The sequence below is a fragment of the Schistocerca piceifrons genome, chromosome 7 (assembly GCF_021461385.2).
Source record: "Schistocerca piceifrons isolate TAMUIC-IGC-003096 chromosome 7, iqSchPice1.1, whole genome shotgun sequence".
Classification (NCBI taxonomy): Eukaryota; Metazoa; Arthropoda; class Insecta; order Orthoptera; family Acrididae; genus Schistocerca; species Schistocerca piceifrons.
Window position 1 is genome coordinate 158,727,035 of NC_060144.1, and position 27,966 is coordinate 158,755,000.

A 27,966-nucleotide genomic window follows, 5' to 3' on the forward strand; every position below is an offset into this window, starting at 1 on the left:
TGCAGTTTTTGTTTAATAAAGTGATTCTATCATGTTATGTAATGGCATCTTAGTTTGGCACTTGTGCTCAGTATTATTAAGTTACCATTTACCTATAACTGTTCATTATATCTATTTTGAGGGAAGTCCTATATGGGAGTTTGAAGTTCCCAAGTTTGTCAGTAGCCCCCTTTTCTTAATTTGGAATTGTTTGTTAGGGTATTGAGTACATTGGGTTTCTAATTGTATTTGCGAAGTTTTATCTAGTGGCTCGTCCAAAATTTATAATTCTCAAACTATTTTTTAAAGGCGTAGTGCCAATAAAGTGCCTTAATTGTAAAGTGTGACTACCAACCACGATTCCATCCTGCTTCCTCTTTTATGGGATTTAAGATGTACTGGGCAAGTGTGGTACAACTAAGGAATAACGTATCACCTCGTCTTCCCAGTACTCCATGTACTTTGCTGATGGAGAGCCACAGAAAGGAAGTAATACAATCGGTGGCTAATCAGGTGAATGTTAAACATTTTCTCTTTTCCTTTTCTTGGAGACGGCTGACTTCGTATCACCTAAATCATAACCGTTATTTCGGGACAGATGATTAATTTCGAAAATCAGGTGGTCCTCGTCCGAAACAGTTTTTCCAGTAGCGCCATCAGCGGGGACGTAGACACCAACTACGATAGAGTTACATTATTACCGTCTACGGGCTATCTACGGGCTGTATGAGCAGCAGTTTTGACGCTCTATTGCTCCAGACGAAGACGATGGAGATAATCGTCGAAAGCCATACGGTTTACCCTGAACTGACCCGGCAAGAAGCACGACAATATTTCGTACAACAGTACTATAGCGAAATCTTTGTTCTCAAACAACCCACTACGTCTCAGCTCCACTCGCCTCTGTGATCGTACTCTACTCGTAGAAGTTTGCCACAACTACCACGATGTTGCACGCGGAATTAACCCAGTGTAATCCTACTTGCTAGTAGTAAGGTTTAGCGTCCGCAGTGTTGCTGAGACAGTCCCGGCCGTCCATTTAGCCTAAGAATAGCTGTACTGAACAAGCGTTTGCCCCAGTTTGAATCCTTCGGGCCTGTAACACTGCAGTATTCTCCACCAGGCACCGCTTCAGTTCCTATTTCGTCATCACTACACATCTGTTCCCTGCTTCTAAGATTAAAAGCTCTACGCCTGTTGTACAGATTTTCCTTAGGTGTCCAACTCACTGGGTAGGGCTGAACGACATGACACTTAAACCTCACATGCCTATTCACTACTAGAAACTCAACCAATACATTCAACTATGCCTGGTTAGTCCTCGGATCTTTCGACGCAACATGGTAAATAGACAAGTAAACCACGCGATTGCCAAGAGTGATGAATAGCTTTCTGATGATCGCAGTCATCGTCCATTCGTTCCACATGTTGTCTGATAGTGATTGTAACAGCTAAGAACTCCACCAGAGTTTGCATGATCCACAGACCACAATTTATTGTGTACTGTGACGCTTTTGCATATTCCATTACCTAACTCGTTAGCTTCTGTAGCATAAGAATAGCATTCATCAGCTCACTCTCCTATCTTGTTATAAGTAACTATTCAGCTCATAACTTGCCGTATTAAAATGCAGGTTGGAGTTCTTGTATGGTGTGCAGATTGCCTTCATCGACCTTTCCCTTCAACGTTCACCATAGAAAATAATCCGATTGAGTTCAGTCGGGTGAACGCAGAGGCCAGAGTCCTCGAGAGATGGTGTGGTCAGCAAAGATGTCCTATAAAAAATTCATCGCGTAGTGGGCGGCTGTGTGCAGTCGCCCCATCCTGTTGGAACCAGGCATTCTCAACTTCGTCCTCATTCAGTTCACCTCGGAAAGGCTCCAGAGTGTCCTGAAAGAAGATGGCCTAATGATTCGTTTTCGAGTCATGGCACTCAAAACTTCTGATTAGCAAGGGGGACATCTTAAAATAATGCAAATTCTCCGTAGTCCACACACGACTGTTCTGGCTATTCACGTAACTGAAGAGGTGAAACCATGCCTCATTCGTGAAAAACGTTGTGTCAAGAAACCCCTCACCATTGTCCTGAAGGAAGGACAGGTACCAGATGCAAAAGTTCACACGCACCAGGCGATCGGTGCCTCTCAGTTCATGCACGACCGACATTTTGTACGGATACATGGACAGTGACGTCCGGAGAATCTTGTGAGCGGAACCCACGGACAAAAATGGTTCAAATGGCTCTGAGCACTATGGGACTCAACTTCTGAGGTCAAGAGTCCCCTAGAAATTAGAACTACTTAAACCTACCTAACCTAAGAACATCACACACATCGATGCCCGAGGCAGGATTCCAACCTGCGACCGTAGCGGTCGCGCGGTTCCAGACTGTAGCGCCTAGAATAGCTCGGCCACTCCGGCCGGCGAACCCACGAACACATGGGAATGCTGAGCTAGTCGTATAACCGATTTCTTTGGGCTTTGCAGCATCATATCTTGCACCTCCACCAGCCTCACTTCGGATATGGGTGTGGATGGCCTGCCTGATTTTGGAGCATTATGAGCGCTTCCAGTCTTTCGACACTTGGTGAAGGGGTTCCGTACAGCATTGCGGAACACATGCTCCACAAGAAACAATCATTGTTCAGTTGTCAGCGTGATGATCTGGATCACATTGATGTCACATAAGGCGTTGGTCTTCAATCAAATCGAACTGCGAACAAATACAAATATCTGGCCAAATATGGTTCAAATATGTGAAACAATGTAAAATGTTGTATTAATACTTGACAATCATGTCAGTCATTACTTATAAGGAGAATGGTCATCTGCGTGGTACGCCACTCCTCCGCAGATTTGCTATCGTCTGCCGACCTCTCCACTGTCTCTACAGCTATGTACGAATCTCTAGCGTCTTCAAAACTCTTCTCCTTGCATATTCCCAAACTCATTTTTTGTCGATGTAGCGAATGTTGCACCATTTAAAATGCTTGCTGCATGTGCTTCCGTAGTTACACATAAGATTTATGCAACTTTTCACATTCCCCTGAGACTCTCCTGAGCACACCATTGTTCTTGGCTTTCGTCTAACAAGAGAAAACACGTCCTCGAGCCTCCTCACGCCATTCCTCATTTCCCAAATATTAAGAACTAATCTTGGCTTCTATTGAACGCTGATTGTCACCACAACCTCTTGCTTATAAAAAAAAAACACCTCCCTGTAGGTGCCCTCACACCGCTCCAGGTGCAGAAATACTGCACTACTACAAACTCCTCCATGATCGCCTTAGGTCTCCAGGGACCTGACGACACGAATTACTGTCATCTGCTGGACGCACTGCTACCGCCAGTATGCCCTCATATAAAGAAAATTAAAAGAACTTTTGCTCTACACAGAAAAGCTTGTATCTAATTCCCATTATATTGCTGGCAGCCAAATGGAAACAAAAGAGACGAAATAAAAGTAAGTAAACTGTTTACTATATCGCTGCTACTATTATCACATTTATCCCACTGACAGGCAAGACGTCAACGGAACTGTGATTTTACTCGAGCATGCGCCTCTTCAAATGAAGCAAAGTGATAGTGACGAATTTCCCTCTTCACTGCTCCAAAAATATGGAAATCGCATGAGAGGTATCCGGACTTCATGGAGGTTGTGCAAGGGCTTCACAGCAAAACTTCGGTAGCGTACTCGAAAATCTTGGCAACAGGTGACCGCTTACCTCTCAGCACGTGACAAGGACTACATGGCCGGAGAGATGACAACTAACGTCCAGCCTGCTGGCGCAACACGTGCGCCCGTTGATGCTAGTGCCCAGAACGCAGTATGGGACCCAGTTACGTTAGCCGCAAGACAAGCAAAAGGAAAGGCATCAGCAGCGCTCGTGGGTGGTGGATAGATACATCCCAGTAAGTGATGATGTGAGCAGCTACGACACAACCGTAGATGATGACGGAAGGTACCTGCTGTGCCTGCTACTCGAGCCGGTGACCCCCTGAGCAGGAGTCTGATCCTCTGTCGGGTTGGATCTGGGCTAGTCGTGCTGTGCTGTGTCAGCTAGTGCGCATGGTGGAAACAGAGCAAGGGAGCCGGACCAGCGATGGAGGACCAGATGGTACCGATATGTTGTCCCACCATCAGCCATGGACTATAGATCCTAGCAGTATTGCTGGATGCAAATAATCTCGTATAAAATGACAACTATTTACACCGGATAGCAGTGCGCCTATATTGCCAATACATCGCTTCTTGGCAAATATTTGACAATACCACTGTAGTGCTATGGTGGAGAAATCCCTTTCCTGCACAGTAACAACTGTGTTTCACCACTGTGCTGGCAGGTTTTGCAGAGCAAAGAGTGGGATGTTTAGCAATGAATAACCTGTTCTCTTGCTATAATTAGAACCTCAATGATCGCAATAGTCAGCTGCCAGGACCTGCTGCTGTCATTTACCGCTGTATTCCCACAGATATGCCCAAAAAATGGTAGTAATGCTACAGTTATACCTACTGGATATTGTAGAAGCAAACTGACGATTATTTTGATAAATAAACAATTATATGTCAAGTTGAGAAGAAAATCCACTGTTCAAGGCAATTAAAAGATTACTCTTATACATTCCTTCAATTTCCACCCTTTCCGACGCTTATGTTTGAAATTTGACTCAAATGAGCGTAAAACCTTCCTCTGGATAAGGGAAAAAGCAACGTGCCCTGCGACGTCCCCCTCGGGCTGGGCTACGCTTCAAACAGCAAAGCGTCGCGTCACTTACGGAAAACCGGACGCACTTCGTAAGTTCATTTGATGTGTAATGTGGATTAATGATGTCAATCGGGTAGCATAGTTCACCATGGCCGAATGCTGACGTGGACGTGTCACACGATCGGAAGACCCTTACATCCCTTCTCACCCATATTTCACCTCTCCTTTCGATACCTCCGCTAAGGAAGTCAGAACCGCGACGCCAGCGTTGGTTTTCTTAAGAATGGCCGTAGAAAACATTTCAGACGCACCGCTGCTCACAATCGGCATGAAAAATCCGCGTGGGGCGGCATAATACGAAACCACCTCTTTCCGCTGGGTGTTGATCTTCAAGTAATTCGCGGTCAAAAACGACAGTTCGCAGTTCGACGAACAGCTGGAAGACATTCTTCAGAACCTTTGATACTCCTGACAAACTGTGCCGTTTCAACCCTTCCCTAAACACGATGTGGGCCTGCATTCCCACTGAACGTGATCGCAGCAGTTAGGAGGGCAGCGCGACCGCAAATTTTGCTCTCACGAACAGGATGGAACCACTAGCGACAATTCAAACTCATTCGACAAAATTTGAACGTTTTCCAAAGCAGCTAAGCGCGCTCGGAGTTTTTCAGAGCTCTTACTTTTTCTTCTCCTGTAGAGGATGCGACATTAACACAAGCGTGAATAAAACGTCAAAGGTTCGCTGTAAGTTCCCCAAGTTCTGCAAAATCTTCAGTAGCGCCCGCCCTCTTTATTCACAATTTTACAGACAGAACACATGGCGGCGTCCTACGGTCTTGCAGAACAGCAACCTCTTTTATACTCTTCTGTTCTACTGTCTCGCTACAGAGCAGCCCTGCAGCGCTGCGAAAGAACAGTAGTGTAACCTGAATGCATGCGATGCACAGGTGTCACAGAGGATTTGCCGAACTGGGAGTCTTAAAGCGACAATTCTCCGTTTTGTCACTCGTGTGTCACTTATATCCCCGGGATCATGCCACAGGAGGACATAAAACAGTAGCACTGTATAAGCACAAGCATCCTTAGCTGCTTTGGATCACGTACAGATTTCATGGATTTGTTTTGAAGGATCCCTAGTCGTTCCACGCTGTACACCAGAATAAACGTTGCGGTCGCGCTGCGCTCCAAACGAGTCTGATCATGTTAGAACCGGGCTACAGCCCCACAATATCTTTACAGAAGGATTGGAGAACCCGAATATGTCAAAGACTGTGAAGAACGTCTTTCCGTCGGCAATCGCACTGCGAACTGTCGTTTCGAGCACTAATTGTGTTGCAATCAACGCCGCAAGGAAAGAGGTGATGCATTTGACATACATTATACGATTCCCTGCACCCTCTTCGTGCGGATTCTGAACAGCGATGTGTCTGGAAAGCCGCTTAAAACAAAACTGCGTCATATCTACACTGGACGTCGCAGTTCTGATCTGCTTCGAGGAGGCGTCAGCAGGTGGGAGCCCTCCGGTATTCTTGTAGCGTAGGACAGCCACCAACATTGATGCCTGCCCTGCACGGGGCAGCGTACAGCAGTAGTTCACATGCACAGCTGATGCTGGTAGGGCATCTGCCCCGCCCTGGATACAAGTGGTTGCCCTCCAAGATAGAAGTTCTGCTGCTGCAGGAATGAGCTTGAGATGACCCACAAGCTGGGAAGTGCCAGAGCCACGGACTCATCGGTGATGGAGCCCAGGTCTCGGAACCACGTAGACCCGTCGCCTGGCGTTAATCTCCCTTGCTGAATACCTGTACAAAAATGATAGCTGTCTGAAGAACATGTAGGTAAATTACCTGTGCATTGCTTCTAACCATGTACATCAAAACTGAGTAGTGGCCAGCAGATGTACCGATAACTATGCCGCTGCTGTGGCCAGCCCACTGTTTCATGTGTCATCATCACTGCGAGCGCTGGTCCCTCGCCTGCAATGTAGAAACTGGCTGACGATATTGCTGCACCTGATGAACAGGTGTTCTGGTGTGCTTCGCCCGTGCGCGGTCCACCTGCGGCAGTTTTACTAGTCCTGCTATAACAGCGCCGAAGAATTGTGGCGGCACCACACCACAATACATACAATAATACTCCATAATACTCAATATTTAACACAGGAGCAATAAAAGATAAGTATTTTCTCTGAGGTCATGATATCTACATCTACATCTACATCCATACTCCGCAAGCCACCTGACAGTGTGTGGCGGAGGGTACCCTGAGTACCTCTATCGGTTCCCCTTATATTCCAGTCTCGTATTGTTTGTGGAAAGGATTGTCGGTATGCTTCTGTGTGGGCTCTAATCTCTCTGATTTTATCCTCATGGTTTCTTCGCGAGATATACGTTGGAGGGAGCAATATACTGCTTGACTCTTCGGTGAAGGTATGTTCTCGAAACTTTAACAAAAGCCCGTACCGAGCTACTGAGCGTCTCTCCTGCAGAGTCTTCCATTGGAGTTTATCTATCATCTCCGTAACGCTTTCGCGATTACTAAATGATCCTGTAACGAAGCGCGCTGCTCTCCGTTGGATCTTCTTTCTCTCATCTATCAACCCTATCTGGTACGGATCCCACACTGTTGAGCAGCATTCAAGCAGTGGGCGAACAAGCGTACTGTAACCGACTTCCTTTGTTTTCGGATTGCATTTCCTTAGGATTCTTCCAATGAATCTCAGTCTGGCATCTGGTTTACCGACGATCAACTTTATATGATCATTCCATTTTAAATCACTCCTAATGGGTACTCCCAGATAATTTATGGATTTAAATGCTTCCAGTTGCTGACCTGCTATTTTGTAGCTAAATGATAAGGGAACTATCTTTCTATGTATTCGCAGCACATTACACTTGTCTACATTGAGATTCAATTGCCATTCCCTGCATCATGCGTCAATTCGCTGCAGATCCTCCTGCATTTCAGTACAATTTTCCATTGTTACAACCTCTCGATACACCACAGCATCATCTGCAAAAAGGCTCAGTGAACTTCCGATGTCATCCACAAGGTCATTTATGTATATTGTGTATAGCAACGGTCCTATGACACTCTCCTGCGGCACACCTGAAATCACTCTTACTTCGGAAGACTTCTCTCCAGTGAGAATTAAATGCTGCGTTCTGTTATCTAGGAACTCTTCAATCCAATCACACAATTGGTCTGATAGTCCATATGCTCTTACTTTGTTCATTAAACGACTGTGGTGAACTGTATCGAACGCCTTGCGGAAGTCAAGAAACACGGCATCTACCTATGAACCCGCGTCTATGGCCCTCTGAGTCTCGTGGACGAATAGCGCGAGCTGGGTTTCACACGACCGTCTTTTTCGAAACCCATGCTGATTCCTACAGAGGACATTTCTAGTCTCCAGAAAAGTCATTATACTCGAACATAATACGAGTTCCAAAATTCTACAACTGATCGACGCTAGAGATATAGGTCTATAGTTCTGCACAACCGACGTCCCTTCTTGGAAACGGGGATGACCTGTGCCCTTTTCCAATCCTTTGGAACGCTACGCTCCTCTAGAGAAGAGGGGCAAGTTCCTTCGCGTACTCTAGAAGCAAAAATATTAAAAGAGAAGAATGTTAAAGCATCTCAGTAGTTTAGGCTTACAATTCAATAGTTATACGTCAATAATGCAGAACCCACACTGATTAAATTCAAGATAAGATTAACAAACTTCTTTCAGACAGTTGCAGTCTGTATGTAGTATGTAGCAAAAAAAGTGAGTGTACAGTCATTCAGTTTAACGTTGTATACAAAAAATCCATAAACAGCATGTCATAGTTTGAAAATTTTCATAGGAGAAAATTATGCACCAAGCTATCTGTAAAACACTGAAAGAATAAAATATTAGAATGTAGGTAAGATACTATGATCAGCATTGTGAACGCATAATTGTAGCCGAGATAGAGTCGAAGCTAATACCCACAACACTAGCACAAGTAGCCGGCCGGTGTGGCCGTGCGGGTCTAGGAGCTATAGTCTGGAACCGAGCGACCGCTATGGTCATTGGTTGAATCCTGCCTCGGGCATGGATGTGTGTGATGTCCTTAGGTTAGTTAGGTTTAGTTAGTTCTAAGTTCTAGGCGACGTATGACCTCAGAAGTCGAGTCGCATGGGTGCTCAGAGCCATTTGAACTAGCACAAGTTTATATGCCAGATAGCTCCGCAGATGATGGTTTGAAAAAATGTATGATAATATAAAAGTAATTAATTATGAATGGCCTGCAAGTCGGTAGTGGGAAAAGGAAGATAAGGAAAAGTGTTAGGTGAAACTGGACAAGCTGGAAGGAATGAAAGAGGGAGTCACCTGGTAGAATTTTTCACATACCCCAGTTAACCATCGCTAACCCTTAGTATAAGAATCATGAAGGTAGATGTATAAGTGGAAGCAACACAGAGACTCTGAAATGTTGCACATTGTTTACGTAAGAGTTAAACAATGATTTCGGGACCCCATTTTAAGCTTGAAGACATTTGCAGGGGCAGATGTGGAATCTTATCATAATGTATTGGTTATGAATTACAGATTAAAACTGAAGAAATTGCTAAAAGGTAGCGAATTAAGGAGACGGGATCTAGACATTTTGAAAGAACCAAAGGGAATGTTAGACAACGAGTGACTGAAACAGGGGAAAGGAATACGGTAGAAGACGAATACATAGCTTTCAGAGTGACATAGTGCAGGTACGAGAAATAAAATCCAGCAGCAGTCTTTGGATATCGTAAGAGATATTCATTGTAATTGATGAAATAGAAAACATGAAAATGCAGAAAATAAAGCACACGAAAGAGAACACCAACGTCTGGAAAGTAAGATGGACAAGGAGTGCAGAATGGTTAAGAATTAATGGTTTGAGAACAAATATAAGTATATCACTGAATTGATAGAAACCGCCAGTAGGAAAATTAAGGAGGCCTTTGGAGAAAAGAGAAGCAGCTGAATGAAAATGTGTTCAAATGGAAAACCAGTACTAAGTAAATAAGAGAAAACTGAAAGGCAGAGGCAGCACATACAGAGTGATCGGACATTTACAAGCTTCTAGAACTTGTAGGGGGTACTGAGTTGATAATATTCTAAATTGTAACCCACGTCCGGGAACGTATCACCTCCGTGCTACAACATTTGGAAACACGTTTGTAATCCAACTACTTTAGCAAGCAATTTACTATGCGTGATCCAGTAAATCATTTGTTTTACAAGTCAAATCATTACCAAACAAAGAAACGTCCTTGATATTTCAGGTTGCTCCTGATTGTACTTAATGTTTTTTGACCGTACACTGTTTCTATTTTGTTTCTTTTCGCAGTTCAGTACGCCTTCTTCTTGTTTTCATGCTTGATTTGTGTTTCTGACGGGCCATCCACTGGGCCATCTTACCACCTGATCTGAGGGAGGTGCATGGGGAGTTCCCCTTGTTACAACAGGTATCAGACAGGATGGCTCAAATGACCGAGTACTTGCGCATATACTGCCAGCCCGTCCCTTGTGCAGTCAGTGGTAAGAATTGGATACGTTTGTCTCTGTTTATAACTGGGTTACGGGGCAGGCACATTACACACCGCCTCCCAACATATGCTTCTTCTTCCTACCTTCTGCACAACAAATTAACCATCTGGAAGGGGTGGGTAAGGTTTTAATAAAAATTACATGTTCCCAACATGAAAGTATAGTGTTGGCTGTCGCCGCATGGGGGATAAATAAAAGAAAATTTAGACTGTAGCCCCATTAATCGGTGTCGGTGTTTCAAAACTGTCAAGAGCAAACGCAATTGCAGCAAGAGACTACGTTTAATAGAGTGAGAATAAAAGCCATAGATCCATATACTTTCGCATTACTTAAACTAACCTACGCTAAGAACAACACACACACCCATGGCTGAGGGAGGACTCGAACCTCCGACGGCGGGAGGCGCGTGGGCCGCGACATGACGCGTAAGACTGCGCGGCTACCCCGTGCGGCGATTGCGTTGAGGTTAATGACCTGCAGCAAAGGAATGAACGCAGAACCTAGAGAATACTTAAAAACATATCTAGAAAATGTTTTTTTCCACATCTACTTGTTAGAACCAAATGGACTGGAATTGCCTGGAAAAGTTCGGTTAAATTTAAATTTTTGCCAGCCTTGCGAAATGGAATAGTAATCGAGGTTTTACGAACTAATTCCTAGGTCCTAAGGGCATCGTAAAATATTATGACAATAGTGCAAGCGAGCTGACGAGTGCATATACATAGTCACTTAAACATGGAGTCCCTTGTGAGAGCCGACCAATGTGGCCGAGTAGTTGTAGGCGCTTCAGTCCAGAACCGCTACGGTCGCAGGTTCGAATCCTGCCCCGGGCATGGATGTGTGTGATGTCCTTAGGTTAGTTAGGATTAAGTAGTCCTAAGTTCTAGGGGACTGATGACCTCCGATGTTAAGTCCCATAGTGCTCAGAGCCATTTGAACCAACCCTTGTGTGAGTTTGGAGAGGCGGGACTCAGTAAATGGCCAAACGGTATGATACATACAAGCTGGTCCGATCAAGCTGCGTGAGAAAGACATGAATTAACGAAACGTTTTCACCTTTCCTGTGGAGGACTAGGTTTAATTTCAACAACTTATGTTGCTTAAATACAGATAATGGGTGCTATTTGTTCAGCAGCACAAGACAATTGGTAGTCAGACGCGAAAAGGGATATGATGCAGTGATATGCCTGTAGCATTACGGGTAATAAATACTAGGTCGTTATGGAAGAAGGGTAGGTTGAGTAATCTAGTGTAGAGGGTACCTCTGCAGTTAAATTGTAAATCACGTTTCACGTTGTAGACTGTCCAAAATTTGTTGCAAACAGACTCGTAGTGATACATTTATAACATAATGGATAAATAAATGTTTAAAAAGATCTTTTCTTTAACACTAAACTTTAACTGTTGTGAGTGCCTATTGCGGAAAGCCTCTCATCAACTCTGTGTTACACATAGAAAGCGCTACTTCGTACAGGACGTTAAAACATTTCAGACGAAGTGACAAATTCTGTTTGCGCAGTCGTAACTGAGTGGAACAGGGGAGCGTCGATTCAGTTGTTGTAGCATTTGTGAAGTCTCGTCTCCACTTTTGCAAAGGCCTCCTCGCTACAGCTGTGGGGGCCGAGTTGCCACTGAAGTTACGGTAGGCGGAGCTTGTGAGTTCGTGAAACGGCTTCCGGCGCAGTACACCGCTAAGACATGTTCTCCCTGCCACTGTTACACAGTTATCTCACAAGGTAAGGTAGCTGGATGGGAGAACCAAGGTTCTGCAACACACCAACAAAATAGTAACAAAGTAACACAAATTAGTTAAAAATGTTTACTTATCTTCGTGACTTGTGGCTCTGAGCACTATGGGACTTAACATCTGTGGTCATCAGTCCCCTAGAACTTAGAACTACTTAAACCTAACTAACCTAAGGACATCACGCTCATCCATGCCCGAGGCAGGATTCGAACCTGCGACCGTAGCAGTCTCGCAGTTCCGGACTGACGTGACTTGTTGAATGAATAAGTCTGCAACACTGCATCTAATATAAAACAAGAAACACCCTCAATGGCTAAGTGCAAATAGTCGTAGGTAAACTTCACAGTACATAGCAAATACAATTTTACAACTATATAATCACTTCTGAGACTTGACTGTACGACGTTCCCTGTCTTAGTCAGTCCTGGACAATGATCTATAAACAATTGGGCGAGAGCTACTCTCCTGTCTTTTGAGTAGGCATCTGGTTGTTGTCGTCCGGTCATTGGCAGACTGGGCAATTGGCCGAGGCGAAGTCGATATCTCCATAGTATGTGCCACTTGTGGCGCTGGCGAAACTCGTGCAAGTGGCGAGTCTCTATGGCACTGGCAGCAGCTTGCATCTTTCCGCCTGATGGCGCTTGTGCCCTGGCTGTGTCTTGTTTGGACGACACCGCAGTAACGCCTCACGACATAGTACATGACAGTGGTACGCCGCGAGCTCCTGATGTGGACAGGTCGGGCAGTGGCGAGGCGTCTCACATCCCTCGTCGAGGCGGCCATTATGACTCCTGACACAGCCCAGACTACGCCCTCTTGCTATCTCATGAGGCCGTTGCCATGATACCTCTGCAGAGTGGTACATGTACATGGTTGATTACTGCCAGTTTAACTCAACGCATGGTCTATACAGCAATATTTTAAAACATATCGAAAAGTAAAGTAACATGTTAGGAAGCAAGAAGCACCTCAGGTGTAACGTGGTCCATTGAAGTAAAAGCAAACGGAATACTCTGGATAAAGGAAGCTTTCCACGTTCTCAACTTGACAACAAAACATAACACTGAGCAAAGCAGAATTGTAAAACGTAATGCTGCAGAAGAACTTTGGATAGCAAGGCAGACTTCAAACATTCATTTCATTGCAAAGAAAGACTCAGAAAAGGCAAATCGGAAACTTTATTTGTAGAAAGAGAATACGATACGACATCCTGATCATGCCTCTTCAAGAGAAATAGAGTACTGACATCAAAATTTTACAGCACGACAGACTAATGTAAGTGATTAAAACAATAAAATCACATAGAACCTATACAATAAATGAGTGAGGCTATCTTCAAGTAGCTAAACTCCTGCATTTTTACCCAGATACATACATCCTTATCCAAAGAAAAACGCATTTTTACTCGTCTATACAAATACCTATCCTAAGAGAAACGACATCTTAGCACACTTGATGCTCAGTCCCAACCATCCTCATACTTCTGGTGCGGTTTCTCAGAAGATATCTGAGCTCGTTGGTAGGTTGCTTTGGAGAGTAAAGGGACCAGACTACAGTGTCATCAGTCCCGATATCTGAGTCCATTCTCACCAAGGTAATTAATGTTTACGGTCACTTAAAACCTGTACACAACGAAAATGCCAGAAAAGTAGATATTCACACCGAAAATCCTTCACGTGAAGTTAATACATAATTAATTATGAAACAACCGGTGACAGAAACCGAATGCCTCTGTTTCAAAGCTGATATATTTATAACTGGTGGTAGATCCCACCATGAGATCGGTAGAAACAGCTTCAGCTTAATACATATTTAGTTCGTAAGGCGAGTTTCCTAACGCTACACACATTATTAAGAAAATGAAGAGTAGAGCATGATTTAAAGGCACTAGGATCAGAAAAACTACCCAGAGATACGGAAAAGTGCTGTTTAAGCTGGTACTCGGTCAGTAGGAACTGATCAATATTTCTTCCTTCTTAAACATGAGCTCCATTGGGCTTTGGAATCCAGTACGAAAACATGTGGGTGCAGTTCTTTTCAGATCCTCACTCATATTTCCGTCAGTATAGTTATCATATTGTCATATCACTTCCATATTATTTAATCAGCGTGCGTCACATATACCATCAGAATAAAAACTGTCTTTACCTTAATTATCGCAGTACTCTTCGTTTTTACTTCTGCAACACTGACCTTTGAGGCAACAGCGAAAAATACATACAAATGTACTTCATCGTAATATTAACTTCTTATATCATTTGCCTTTTGTGCCATAGCACACTATCAAGTGTGATGAATTCCTATTTTATTAGGCACTACGTTTTACGAGTAAATGACAGACTAGGAGACAGTAATCAGAACGGAGAAGATTGAGGGGAAATACTTTAGGGGTTGTTGCGTGGCAGTGCCTTTCATGTAGTCTGTAAGAATACGGAATGAGATAAAAAATCTTAAAGTAGTCCGTATCAGCAAACACACAATTCAGAATAAACCAGTGATAGCCCTATTTACCCACCAATATTTTCATTTCTTGAATCTTCCTGCTCAAGAAACAAGTCACCTTCAATATCAAATCACATTTCATATGTGATTGTGTAAAACATACTTACCCTAAATTATACTCCATTTTTCTTCTTCATTCAGCAAATGACGAATTCCGACACTGCACACAAAGCAACTTTAAATGTATTGTTCAAACTGTTGCACTGTAGTGATCTTTACAGTTTTAAGACACTCTTGCTTCATTGATGTCGCGGAAACAACGATTTTAAAAAGGTATAACAAGCATTGTCATACGGCAACGCACGGCGCTAAAGGGTTAAGTGCTTTGAAGAGAACAGATTAAACACTTTAAAATGAAACGCGTCTTTAAAGTTGTAATATAGAAAAACTACTGAATTCTCGTTTTTGTGTAGTGTCACAGAACCGAACATCTTTTATGTAAGACATGCTGTGATGATATTATAAAGTTTAGGAGACCGGATACCACATCAGGCAGTCTAGAATTAGAAAACAAAAAAGAATTACTATATCTCGAATGAAACTCTCCAGTTGGACTTTTCTGGCACGTAACTGTGTCAACCGCACTAACTAAGTAGCAGCTTACAACGTATTAAATGAAGGTAATTATCGTACATTTGATTGCAATGTAACGAAATAGCCTTTTCTTGACGTGCATTTTCTACTGAAAATATGTACGGAAATTATGTTTGTTACAACATTTCTGTACTGATAGTATGCAACGAATTTCCGCTGTGGCGAACGAGTGCATGACATTTGGCTTACCCTGCATGTACTCGTACATGCTATACACAAGAAAGAACAGCACAATATGAAGTTTGTTGATGGAGCTGACAGAGGAAAAATGAAGCACTGTCGCAGCACGTCCTGAACATACCAGCGTGCTGTGGCAACGAGGATGGATGATGCTCTTCCGGCAGACCGTACCCCGTTGAGTCTGTTCGTGTAGCTGGAGAGACAGGAGAGAAAAACGAAAAATAAAAGACAAATAATAAGCAATCAGGTTCTTCCTCTTACTTATCACTGTCCACGCGGTACATTGGTCTATATGCAACTGTAAGTTATCTTTTATCACTCGAAATAAATGGATTTTTACAGTTAAACTTATAATTTTTATCTGTACCGTGCACGAATTTCAGTTTTTGTAAGCTAAGCTCGTTTCTTTTTAATTTTACACAACCTGTCGTCAGGTTTTCTCTGACGTAAGTCTTATTCTCTGAAATGATACTTCATGTCAAGTTGTGTAAATAATTAGTAGAGAGTAGGAAACTGCATACGTCATCTTGTTTGGACTACAGACAATATAAGAAAGTTTTGCCCTTTTTATGTGGGGTTACAGCTCTGACGTAGTTTCAGAAAGTTGCAGCAGTATTTCCGTGAGCCAGCGTAACTTCAGACGCAGCAGAGACGGAATTTGGACATTTTGTTATGCACTTCGATAATTAAAGAGAATGTTTTTCAAAGCACTTGTCCTTGTTAATTATTTGTGTACAGCAAGGGCATCTACACCATAGTTTTCAGGAGGGGGTGAGCTATACCTAGGGGTACAATTTATTTTTAACATTTTCGTGCCGGCCGCGGTGGCCGTGCGGTTCTGGCGCTACAGTCCGGAACCGCGGGACTGCTACGGTCGCAGGTTCGTATCCTGCCTCGGGCATGGGTGTGTGTGATGTCCTTAGGTTGGTTAGGTTTAGGTAGTTCTAAGTTCTAGGGGACTTCTGACCTAAGATGTTGAGTCCCATAGTGCTCAGAGCCATTTGAACCATTTTAACATTTTCGTAGACGAATAGCGACTTGTTAGTACCCATACATGAATTTCATATCAGATTGTGCGAAAAACTTGTTTAATACTGACTTTCAAATAGTTTTCTTGAAAGAAAAATACCTAGATACACTATATATTTTTTCTTTCCCTAAGGACTATGGTATGGGCGGCCTTGGTGTACAGGGACATTTTTTGTGGTGGAACTTACTAGTGTTATCAGTAGGTTAACACAGAGCTTGACATGAGAAATGTCTGCCTATCAACAGTTTTTAGTCTTAAATTCGCATAATCCGATAATTAGTTATTTAATGTCGTATGATGTCCGCCCCCAGTAGCTGAGTGGTCATCACGACAAAATGTCAATCTTAAGAGCCCGGGATCGGTTCCCTGCTCGGTCAGAGATTTTATCCACTCAGGGACTGGGTGTTGTGTTGTCCTAATCATCATCATCCCCATCGACGCGCAAGTCGCCGAAGTGGCGTCAAATCGAAAGACTAGCACCTGGCGAACGGTCTACCCGACAGGAGGCCCAAGTCACACGACAATTATTTTTATGAATGTTGTCTGATAACTAGAATGATATGGAGCACAATTTTAATCTATTTTGAGAATTCAGTGCCCTTTCAGAATGTATGTACTTTGTATTAGTAATATGTTATATCTTGCAAACAATCGCGTAAATGAAATCAAAGTGTTCATTATACATATATTTCTATTATAGTTTGGCGATGTTGATAATATGCTGTTATATGAATTGTTTTTGAAATTAAATTCATCCTTCTTTTTCACTGTTTTTGTATTCATCCTGCCCAACACAGCAACGTGTTTTAATTTCTGTAGTACACTTTTGCTTCGTTTCCTCGCAATACCTCTCCATCCTTTCGTCCTCAAACTCGTCGAGTGGGCTTTTAAACAGTTTTGTTATTCTCAGCTATGATTTAGAATTTTACTCTCTCTTGAAAAATATGTGTGTGCCAATCCAATACCGATAGTCTCCGTTCTTCAGCGAAAAAGCCAGATTTCGAATTGACGGGGACGGCGACCAAATAATTTTGAAGAAGATGTTGTCCCCTGCCAGAAAATTGTCCTTTTTTCATTTTGATTTAAGTACTATTACTGTTCTTTAAAAATAGAAGAAGACTCCGAACACTTTCAATACAGACTGTACATGGCAAGTGTACGAGCTGCGAGTGACCAAAAGTATCATATCGCTAATAGCAAGTAAGCTGAACAACCAACAGTTATCAGGCCCATTACATAGGTAAGCATCCGGACTCAAAATTCCAGCACTTTTGGGCTAGCAATTGCCGCTATTCACATCAGTTTCTTGCAGAATGGCTGTTCTATTGTTGGTAGGCGTGGATTAATTTGTGAGTGACAAGCACGAATGTGGAGGCAGTGATGTACTCCAGGTCGAATACCAAATTTCAGCTTCAAGTAACAGTTAAAGCCTTTTAGCCTCTCACTTAAAAACTGTAGCATTGTAAATGAGGTGCTAGTGAAAATAGTGAGTCAGAGCGGCGTACACTACGCAGGAAATGTATAGGCAAACTAGGTCTCAAAAACATGTTTATTATTAAATAGTTTCAGAAGAGGTACACGCCCTTACTGCTCATAAATAAAAAAATCACGTTGTTTTAAATGTAGTCAAATCTACAAGAATTAACTTTTATTGAAGGACTCAATGCGAACAACAGCAAAAAGCTAGGCGGTATAATTAGTTTTCGCGGCAGGAGCGAATATCATTTAAAGTATGAATGTATTTTAAATGGAAAGAAAGAGGAAGTATTAGAAAAATCCTTCTGAATGTTTCAGAAATTGGGAAGAAAAGAATTTTGAGACATTACAAGTCATTTGTGCACTTTTAGAACAAGATATCTTCTACGTAAAGAAGCCATATCGTTTTGCTTTCAGAATCGTTGCTACGTGTTTTGAAAAATGACGCCCCTCCTTTTTTACTACCATCGGTCTCCCCAGTATCTCCCCCACCGCAATCCACCGCCAGCATCATAAAACGGTACAACAATGCAAATCCCCTATTACACTTCTCATCATTAATCATAGTTGACCTGACGTCATCAGTTTCCGGGGGGCATCATCAATTCAACTGACGCTTGACAAATGGACTGCAGAGACAAAAACAAATAGAGGGACTGCCGGAGGTACGGTATCAAGTCGCTACATGATCGCAAACCATGGCACGAGGCGCTTCCAGCACTTGACAGAAATGAATCAATGTCATGTTTGTTTCTGCTTCCTACTCAATAGCGGCAGCTTTAGTTTTGAGGTAGGTAGAGCACTGTGTTGGCTTTCGCCAACGTAAGTAAATACTTGTTAAGTAACTCTTCCGTACGCTTTTGAAAGCTATTCTGTGTTTTAACCTCTTTTTTATTATTTCCCTAATTTTCTGAACTTTTTGGCTTTCTGATTTGAAAATAATTTTTCCCGCCCTTGCCGGCACCTAACATTTTGCCCCCTTAAGGGGCCACCTAGTTTGTCCTAATGGTAGGAGCGGCCCTGCGTACTTTTTAGTACTTCACGAGAATTACATGAATTTAGTGGGTTCGATCATACGTGTGCAGGTATAATACATTGTCAACACTCATAATTGATTCTCATTGGGTTTATAGCTTTTTAGTAGACGAAATCATTATTCAAAACAACGAATGCTGTTTACGTCCATTGCTTCTACAATGGAAACCATGCAACTACATTCATGATATCGTAGAGTTAAATTCGTTTGTCGTAATCAGTTGATAGGGCTACTTTGGACGGGGTTCCAGAACTACAAGGAATTTATCAAATAGTAACCTCATACATTGGTGATGAATGTAACCCTAATACTGTAAACATCCATTGTTTAAATCAAAAATTGTGAGAAGCAGTTCATGATGTAATAGAAAAAATGTCTGTTTCACTACATTTCCAGTCTTTTGCGGACTCGCTATATTAACACAGGCTAAAAAACAAAAATGCCATGGCATTCGGTCTTGCACTAAAAAAAGTTAGGAAAAATATTTGACATTCGCGTGGTAGCATCCTCATGCAAAATCGCGACAGCTGTAATGTCAAGTTAGAGTTCTGTTACCCAGTACTTCAAAAACCGAGACAATCATCTATTTTTCCTCCACGAAGCACATAAACTTTTCGAGGATTCATGTAGATGGCGAATTCATGGAAATTTGTGATGATGTTAGCACTATTTAGGGGCATTCTGAAAACAGTAGGTTCAATTTCCTTGCACCTCCTGTCTATAAATTCTCATATAGTATCTGCTATTCCGGAAATAGCATAGGGTATTACTGCATTAGCGGCAATGAAATACATGTCTGGTGCACATCTTCAAGCTGCTGAAGTCGAATATTCAGCCACAAAAACATTCAGGCGTTATTCTTTATTAGGAGACAGAGTGATTGAATCGTTCACAGATTTCAAGTAGAAATATCAACAAGGATTAGCGGACAACATGACTCGAAGAGTTTTCGCTCCTAATGCTTATTTATTCATGAAAGATTGCGAAGCTGTAAGCAAAATATAATGCCCACATGAGAAAAAAGACATCTTAACATTAATTGCTGATGATAAGGCAGAGTCCTTGTGCAAAACAAAGAAATTAGTGCTTTCGGACATTGACAGCCCTATTGTTGTAAAAACTGTTCAAGAATTTCGTGAGTTCAAGTAGATGAAAGAGCAAGATTTTGTTGATGCAAATTTACGGGAACTGATACAAATGGTACAAATAATACTGAGGTGACAAAAGTCATAGTATACAGCCTAATAACGTGTCCCATATCCTTTCGCCCAGCGTAGATCAACAACTCGATGTAGTATCGATGAACTATGGATTCAACAAATCGTTGGAAGTTTTGTACCGAAATATGGAGCCGTGCAGTCTCAATAGCCGTCCATAATTCCTAAAGTGTTGCCGGTGCAGGATTTTTACAGAAAAATCATCGATAGCCTTCATAGTGGGCGATATGGGTGACCAAATGATTCACTCGAATTTTACAGAATGTTGAGTTACAAGGGAAATATCTAACCAATATTGAGGACGTCTGATTGTAATTACATTATTTATTCAAAGTAATCAAAGAAACACCAGAAATTGCGTGATAGATAACTTGCAGATACTACTCCAAGGCGCCCAATCAGACTGTCTCACTTTGTACATTCTTCAAAAGGCGTATTGTCATTCATAAAAATTCTTGTTTCGCTGAAAATGAACTTCCAGAAGCCGAAAATAACCATTTCCGATCAGTGATCGTTTCAATTGAACCAGCGGACCCAGATCATTGCATGTACACACAGCCCATATCATTAAGGAGCCACCAACACCTTGCATAGTGCCTTGTTGACAACTAGGGTCCACGCTTTCACGGGATCTGCAGCACACTAATAACCTACGACCAGCTCTTAGAAACAGAAATCGAGACTCAGCTGACCAGGTCACGATATTCCAGTCGTGTAGGGTCCAACCGATATGGTCTCGTAGACGATATCGTGCGGTTAGCAAAGGCACTCGCGTTGGTCGTCTGATGCCATGGACTGTTAACACCAAACTCTTAACGGATGCGTTTCTCACAAGTCCCACATTGATTTATGCGGTTATTTCACGCCTTGTCTGTTAGTATTGACAACTCCATGGAAACTCGGTCGCTAAGTGAAGGGCATATGACAGTGACTGCATTGTGCATGGTGAGAAGTAATGTTTGAAATTTGGTATTCTCGACTCGCGCTGGACAATGTGAATCTCGGAATGTTAAATTCCCTAACACTTTCCGAAGTGGACTGTTCCATATGTGTAGCTACAACTACCATTACGCGTTTAAAGTCTGTTGCCATGTCCTATTGCCAGGGCTGCAAATTTATTCACTTTCGTCGAGCAGCGTGCCGCTGTGCAGTACGTTATGATTGCTTCAGTGGTCTGTCGTGTTTTCACTCCTGACTGAACCAAGAGGAGCAGATCGTCGGCGTATGCTCGACAACGGAAGATGTGCTATCACAGCGTGAGCCCTGTGAGCGTAGGTTTGAGGGTCCCAATTAGGGGCTTCAGTACGAAGAGTCGATAGTGGACAGCCTTGTCGGATAGATTGATGTATTGGAGCTTGTAATGGTACTTGAATTACGTAACCATTATGGTACCTCACCTGAACCTCTCGATACCAGCAATTTTCTACTGTATTTCTGTTAACTACTTACTATATTTCTGAGACAACATTCAGATTTGATTTCACTTTTGATACATCGATATGTTTACTTTGCAATGATATTATTCTTATGTGTATTCTTTCTTTTGTCACTATGATCTTTGACGTGCTGGTAACTCAGATTTTTGGGCGCGTAAGCGATTATTAGTTAGTTGTTGAGTTGTTAGAGAGTCGGACCTTGAGAAAGTCACGTCGTGGACGTCATGTTGGAAAGACGAATATTGTCGTCAGCTTATAAAATGTGAACTTTATCAGTGACTGTGAGGAAGATGTTTTCAAGTATGTTTTGTATTGTGAAGTGATGTTTGTGTGTCACGTGATATTGCAATAAAAGCAATTAAAAGGAAATGTAACTTAATTTCGGAGTGCTGATTATTTTTTTACATCACATTTTGTCCAGCAAAAGTGTAATCTTCAAGGTTGGTTTGTGAAGTGCATCTACAAAACTTTTGAATATAGCAGAATAAAAACCTAGGCCTCTTTGCATCCGAGCTTGGAATCATAACCACCTAGATTTTCAACGATTGAGCCATGATTTTACGACGAGACCAGCGTGGGAAACACAAAAATCTGAGTGCCCAGTTTTTTGATTATTACATGAAATGACTTTATTAACTGTGCTCTAATAACACCTGCCACATAATATGACTGTTGTTGCCCGAAAATGCAGTGTTTAGCAGCGTGAGCAACACCACAATCGATATTAAATGCAGACCTTTGTTGTGGTAGGGTTGTTAGAAACTGGACTCGATACGTGACGTATGTGGGAGTTAGCGCTGTAATAATTGTCATATATAACGTTGAGAAAGCGGTGGGCACCCCATCTGAGTCATCACGGAGAATAGAAAACTATGATGTACTTTGTCGTATGTGCCATGGAAGTCGATTGCGACAGTAGATGTCCGGAGGCGCCACGTCAGAGCCAGTGCTATCATATCGCGACATTCGCCAGTTGCTGTCGTACGTATTTAGCTGTCCAACTGGGGTCGTCTGTTTCAGTGAAACGTTAATGGGAAAAAGGGGACGAAGGTGCGCATCCCAAATGCGGTCAAAGACTTTTTAGTCCGCAAGAAGGAGGATAGGCGCAGGGTCTACGGTTATTGCTACACCACAGTGTGACTTATGTATAGTGATGACAATGTCTGTGACAAAGCTGATAGGGATAACGTGGCCCAGCGTGAAAAGTTCTTGAAAGATGCTGGTCCACCTACGTCTGGAAGGCACGAGAAATCTCTACAGGCAGACAACCCATTCAGGGAGATATGTTATTGGCGCGCACTTTGTCTCTGGTGATAAATTCTATCAATTGGGTATCCTCTCCACTGGGGTGGCGCGGGTTATGGAAGACCAGACCAGGTGCTACTGCATCAATAATTCCGGCACCATCAACGTTCCAGTAGTGCTTGACGAAGCCGGTGACTATTTCAGCCTGTGCCTGTGACGTAAGTAGTTCAGTAATGAGCTATCCGACGTCGTCGTCAGTCGCCGGCTGTAATATAATCCCCAGCATGTATCTAGTGGGCAGTGAGTCCTGTAGGCACGTTCTCACGAGAACTACCTGTAGACGATGATGGGCCATCGTTATTACGCGCACCCATACCGATGGGATTGCTCTGCATCTACAGCGCTTCGACGACCGGCCTTCCATGGCGGAAGACGGGAGGGAATCGCCTCATACCGGCATAAAGGCTGCCACCGGTACTATGGTTCAAGTGGTTCAAGTGGCTCTGAGCACTATGGGACTTAACATCTGAGGTCATCAGTCCCTTTGAACTTTTTTTTTTTTGGTCATCAGTCTACTGACTGGTTTGATGCGGCCCGCCACGAATTCCGTTCCTGTGGTAACCTCTTCATCTCAGAGTAGCACTTGCAACCTACGTCCTCAATTATTTGCTTGATGTAGTCCAATCTCTGTCTTCCTCTACAGTTTTTGCCCTCTACAGCTCTCTCTAGTACCATGGAAGTCATTCCCTCATGTCTTAGCAGATGTCCTATCATCCTGTCCCTTCTCCTTATCAGTGTTTTCCACATATTCCTTTCCTCTCCGATTCTGCATAGAACCTCCTCATTCCTTACCTTATCAGTCCACCTAATTTTCAACATTCGTCTATAGCACCACATCTCAAATGCTTCGATTCTCTTCTGTTCCGGTTTTCCCACAGTCCATGTTTCACTACCATACAATGCTGTACTCCAGACGTACATCCTCAGAAATTTCTTCCTCAAATTAAGGCAGGTATTTGATATTAGTAGACTTCTCTGGGCCAGAAATGGCTTTTTTGCCATAGCGAGTCTGCTTTTGATGTCCTCCTTGCTCCGTCCGTCATTGGTTATTTTACTGCCTAGGTAGCAGAATTCCTTAACTTCATTGACTTCGTGACCATCAATTCTGATGTTAAGTTTCTCGCTGTTCTCATTTTTACTACTTCTCATTACCTTCGTCTTTCTCCGATTTACTCTCAAACCATACTGTGTACTCATTAGACTGTTAATTCCGTTCATCAGATCATTTAATTCTTCTTCACTTTCACTCAGGATAGCAATGTCATCAGCGAATCGTATCATCGATATCCTTTCACGTTGTATTTTAATTCCACTCCTGAACCTTTCTTTTATTTCCGTCTTTGCTTCCTCGATGTACAGATTGAAGAGTAGGGGCGAAAGGCTACACCCTTGTCTTACACCCTTCTTAATACGAGCACTTCGTTCTTGATCGTCCACTCTTATTATTCCCTCTTGGTTGTTGTACATATTGTATATGACCCGTCTCTCCCTATAGCTTACCCCTACTTTTTTTCAGAATCTCGAACAGCTTGCACCATTTTATATTGTCGAACGCTTTTTCCAGGCCGACAAATCCTATGAAAGTGTCTTGATTTTTCTTTAGCCTTGCTTCCATTATTAGCCGTAACGTCAGAATTGCCTCTCTCGTCCCTTTACTTTTCCTAAAGCCAAACTGATCGTCACCTAGCGCATTCTCAATTTTCTTTTCCATTCTTCTGTATATTATTCTTGTAAGCAGCTTCGATGCATGAGCTGTTAAGCTGATTGTGCGATAATTCTCGCACTTTTCAGCTCTTGCCGTCTTCGGAATTGTGTGGATGATGCTTTTCCGAAGGTAGATGGTATGTCGCCAGACTCATATATTCTACACACCAACGTGAATAGTCGTTTTGTTGCCACTTCCACCAATGATTAGAACTACTTAAACTGAATTAACCTAAGGACATCACAGACATCCAGACTGAAGCGCCTAGAACCGCTCGGTCACAGAGGCCGGCTCATCAGTACTATCGTTGCTGTAAACTCCATCGAGACATCTGAGGGATGGCCGGCTCCGCAGGTGGTGGTGTCAAAAAGGACGTTTCTTGCTGTGGACTTTGTGGTATCGGTGGCCTCTGATAAGTGCGCTGATACAGGACCAAGGCGGTGGTGCGAAGTTACAGGGGCGACGAGGGGCGTCGTGTAGGATAGGTTGTGGTGTAGGTGTCACATGAGAGGCTGGCTGTTGTGTGATGCGCCGCTGGAGGCATTCTGATCGAACGAGCAGTTCCTTGCTGCATCCCGAACAGGTCCGCCGTAAATGACAATGGCGCGGCAGCTGCATATCTGGTGGTAAGATGGCATATGACGCTGGAGGTCTATGGTTACCTAGTGGTAACCTTTGAGGACCAGATGTGCTGAAAGCTGTGCCGATCATTTAGCTTCATAACAGTGAACGGTGCCGTAATGTCGGAAGGCGACCATGAAGTCCGCTGCCTGGAGTTCTAACGGCAGTTCAAAGAGCCGTATCATTTGCATGAATAATCCTGCATGATCGAGCATCACCAGCCCTACATTACCATCAGCACGGCTGATTCGGAGACCCTGCTCCGTACTCAGAAGGATCTTATCGCAGGTCACATCATGGATGACTTTAACGTACACTGTACTGTTCACTATTGATAAGTGGATGCCCACTATGTCTTTTGCTGGGATTTTGGTTACATCACGGAGAAAGCGCTCTGCCTCTAGCGCCTTTGGTCTTGTACAGTAATTGCAGATCTTGAAACAGAATGGTGATTTGCGGAATCTCTTCACCATTGCTCTGGAGTACTAGATGGCGTGCAAGTAATGGCCGCAGTAGGCAACCAAAACTAGCATTCGCGCAGGCGGTAGTACGGGACGACCGCACTACTTATCTGCTAAAACCAGACTTACCGACCGAGCATGACTCACGACCCGTTCTAACGGCTGAACTTTCTCCAGTACCAAATCTCCTACCTTCCAAACTTCACAGTTCTCCTGCAAACTTCAACGATTAATACTCGTGAAAGAAAGGATATTGTGGAGATATGGCTTAGCCGCATCCTGAAGATGATGACGATGATGATGTTTGATTTATGGGGCTCTCAACTGCATGGTCCTCTGCGCCCGTACAAAGGCCCACTCTTAATAGATTCAAATTTCTTTTACACAGTCCAGTCCAGCCACGGTTACGAATGATGTTGATGATGATGTTCATAATGATGATGGAAAGAAGACTACAACACAAACACCCAGTCCCTGGGCAGAGAAAATTCCCAACCCGGCCGGGAATCTAACCCGGGACCGCGTAATCCGGAGGCAGCAGAAACATCCTGAGGAATGTTCCCAGAGTAAAATCTTCGGTCTGAAGCAGAGTGTGCGCTGCTATTACTGGTAGTATTCCTGCTACATATTTATCATAATTGGTGATTCTTAAGGTTTCCCCTGAGAAAGTCTGATGCGCTCTGTGGATAAAAACAAGTTGCAAATTTTCGTAGTGAAGTTTCAATTTATATAACTGAAGGGAACACTCAACTGTTAAAACCGCTTCCTGATTTTCTATGTTATATTCTGTATTTTAGATTTCCTTTGATTTATTTTTCTTTCAAATCTGTTCCCTTTTCTTTCATTTTTCTTTATTTTAATTTTCCGAAGCTACATAACTTTACACAAACTACCTCCGTACAAAAACCGTGTGATAATGTCACAGGACTATCACTTGAAGCAGAGCACATTTGTGAATCATTTCGAAGTGCGTACGTATACTCCTCGTAGCTTTTCAAGTCTGTTATTATCGTGATCTAGCCCTACCGGTTTAGAGTGGCTGATTAATATTTAAAGTAACGCTTTGGTTCGTTGTCATTAAACTTGCCCCATACAGACAGAATTTCATTTGCTCTATCTGTAGTAGTACCAAGGATGTAATTTGCTGATTTCTTAAGATATGATGTATCAGTCTGTTCCTTCCGCTATTTAGAGTTCTGTGTGTATTTCTTTCTTCGCGGATTCTACAGTGTACCTCATTTTTCATACCTGATCAGTTCAATTATTTTGACCACCCTTCTGTGTCAACACAACTCAAATGCTTCGATTCACCTGATTCCCTCCTGTTTTCTCGTCATTCACTCTCGAACAATTGTGTCATTCTGAACAGATGCTTTCCCAGGTTAAGGTACACGTTTAATACTAATAGCTGAGGTTTAGCGAAGAATGTTCCCACATTCCGTTGCAGTCGCTTCTTACATCGTCCTTGCTTCGTTCGTCATGCTTTATGATTCTAAGAGTGCAAAATGTCATTGCTTTTTCTAGTATGCGGCCCCCTGTTCTGATGTTAAGTTTATCGTTGATTTTGTGTCTTCATCTAGCCGCGGGGCTCGTACAGCAGTCGTCATATCCAACATATCTGTTGCCAAACGCTTTGATATCGCCGTTCTTCCTAATCCTTTTCTATTCCACTTCTTTCCGTCCCTTCTCGGATACCCATAGCCACCCTCTGCGTGGTCCTCTCCATGTTGTCATGCCAGAAGGTTCCCGTGAGAATGATCTATTTGCCCACCCATTATCTTCCATTCTTTTGACTTGCCCTTAGTATCCTAGTAATCTCTTCTCTATTCCACCCATACAACAGTAACGGTTCTCCGCCCTTTCTCTTATTTCTTCGTTTGTTACGCTATCAAGTCGGGATATTCTACACGCTACTCTCGTGTTGTAAATTTCTAATGCTCTTTTTACATCTTTGTGACAGCTTCCAGCTCAGCTCTGTAACCTGTATAATTGCATTTTAAACTTTAAATTCATTATTGGGGACCAAAGTACATCCAATTTAATTTCTGCTACTCATGATTTCTTTACATTTTCTTTGAATTACTCTCAATTACCTTTGCTCTTTCGGCGATTATTTTACTTCAGCATGTCCTTTAATTCGTCCTACTTTCAGTTAGGATGATTATCTCTTCACCATATCTTATCACAGACATTCTTTAAGCTTTAATTTTAATTCTCCCACTTGAATTTTTATTTATGCCATTACCACCTCGATCTACAGCTGGAACAGTAGATGCCACAAGTCATTTTCAATATGAGCAATTTTCTGTTAAGGCTGTTTACAGAGTCCATACTTTTTGGCCTTATATGGCTCCAAAACTGACGCCCTCAAGGGTGGAGAACATGTCATACGGCTCTGTGCATGTCCCTG